The sequence below is a fragment of the Teleopsis dalmanni genome, chromosome 1 (assembly GCF_002237135.1).
Source record: "Teleopsis dalmanni isolate 2A chromosome 1, ASM223713v2, whole genome shotgun sequence".
NCBI lineage: Eukaryota > Metazoa > Arthropoda > Insecta > Diptera > Diopsidae > Teleopsis > Teleopsis dalmanni.
Genome location: NC_051846.1, coordinates 58415070 through 58417205, shown reverse-complemented (window position 1 = coordinate 58417205; position 2136 = coordinate 58415070). Strand labels below are relative to the sequence as shown.

The 2136-nt window shown below is 29.4% G+C and overlaps 1 long non-coding RNA gene across 1 annotated transcript; it reads right to left on the bottom strand.

Moving 5' to 3' along the window:
- Positions 1 to 806: 806 nt before the first annotated feature.
- On the bottom strand, positions 807 to 1828 carry LOC119673286. The gene is made up of 3 exons (XR_005252035.1): positions 1650 to 1828; positions 1009 to 1530; positions 807 to 947 (listed from the first exon to the last, which is right to left on the bottom strand). It is a non-coding gene; the product is annotated as an uncharacterized LOC119673286 (long non-coding RNA).
- Positions 1829 to 2136: the final 308 nt, after the last annotated feature.

The window sequence follows — 2136 nt, the reverse complement described above, 5'->3', positions numbered from 1 at the left end:
AAGCAGTATAACATAAAAAGCGGATATTATTATTACAATTAATAAGACTAGAGGTGCCTTTATTTAACTTAAAGAGATATGTAACTGCAGCTATATAACCAAATTCTATTTTTTAAAGTAAAACAATGAAGAGGACCACTGCAATCAAATAAGATTTTTAAAAACCAGTCTCTAAGATGTGTCTTGCTTATATGATGACCTCAAAAAATATACAATATTAAGCTGTAGGTTTAATAAGTTTAACATAAACAAGAAATTTAGAAAAGCAAGTGGGACCAAATAGGTAAACTGTTAGAAGATCAACTTTCAATATTGTTTAACAAGCACTAAGATGAAACCTTAGATCATAGTTATAGCCCGGTTCGCCAGCTATGACTTGAAGGTGCAGTGTATTATGAATTAAAAGGGTGGAAATTCTTCTTTGAATGATATTATTACCTTTTTCTTATATTGACAATAGCTTTAAACTAATAGCAAGGGCTGTTTTTACTAGGAAGCTAAAATTATTATTATAATATGCAAACTATTTGAAGAAAGTATTGTAAGCTGATTGGAACTAATTGGCATATATTAAAGAATAAAAATATTCTTTTATATTATTCATTTTCCAAGAACTATTTGGGTTCAATGAAAACGGTCTAGAGGTGCTAGTGTTGTTGGTTTATGCCCTGGCAATTGCAGAGCGTAAACAAATGCCATGAGCGAACGTTTCATCCTGCAGATAATGAGTCGAATACTTAAATACCTACAAATATCGTAATGCATTTTTAATACCTTTTTAGTTACAGTTTAAGATAATTTCTCCAAACATGTGTGTTAATCATAAAAACTTTATTAGAAATAAAAATATTTTGCATAACAATTTATCCAGTATTTGATTATTACCAAACTGAAATAGGACAGAAAAATTTACGACACCACAGCGACATAAAAATTTGAACTTTGATCTAAGACAAAGAAAATAGTATATTTTTGGACAAATGTATTTTAACTTCAAGAGCAACTTACATTGGGAATAATATAATTTAAGTATTTATTTATTCATCCAAACGGCAGCTACTGGAACAAGCAGTACGAATATCTTTAGCGGCGAGATCTAGCTGGCACCGCGTTCATTTTGGTGATACATGCCTCTGTAGCCATACCCACTCCAAATCCTAATCCTAAAATGATAGGAAAGACACGACGCCGCACAATCAAAATAGAAGCCAAGGTACCGATTACCAAACCTCCTGTACCTTTCACCATAAGATCAGTTGTACATTTGTCAATGGCGCCGGAAAATTCTGTTTCACGTTCTTCCTGTTTTTTTGTACGGATTGCCTTTGAAATTCTTTCTTTAAGATCTGCTTCAGCGTCTTCCATGGCTTTTTTGGCTTTCCTTCTTACATCAGCTTCAGAATCGCCCATAACAATATTAATTAATTTAGTATGTGATATTTACAAAATGTTTTAAAGTTAATTTGAAGTTTCTATGTTCAGATGTTTTCTCGGGTGACTTGATTTTTGATATTTAATATTTGCCGATTACTAGAAACATAACATCAATTCAATAAAGGAAATATAAATATATATATGCACTTTTGAAACGTTTCAGATATCAATTATGTGAAAATTAAGTAAATAAAATAATGAATTCATAAGATTACATCGAAATGTGCGTTTTGAAGGAAATTTATTGAAAATATATATTATTACAAATCCACTCCATGTGTTATGTTTGAGTCTCAAATTTTGCACCCGAACTTGACACAGACTCAAAATAAACACAATTCCGTTCCGAGATCCGAAAGTTTAAGTTTTGTTTTTCTTAATACATAATTGGAAATAGTCAAATAAAATTTAAATTTCAAATTTAAATAATATTGTACACTACAAACTAGGATATAATGATAAATAAAAAATTATTTGTAGAATATAATATAAGTATATTAGTATATTATTATGGACTATAGAATTGCGATTTTTATGTTTATTGAACATGCTGCATACATTTTTAGTTTCTCTTTAATTTCTAATCTATAATTAAGAGTAGTATATATCTTCTTTGTCTGAGTTTTAAGTCATTATCTTGTGAAATGTAAAAACTGTAAAATCTCTATTCGTCCACACTTCCAGTTTATTTAGATAATAGTT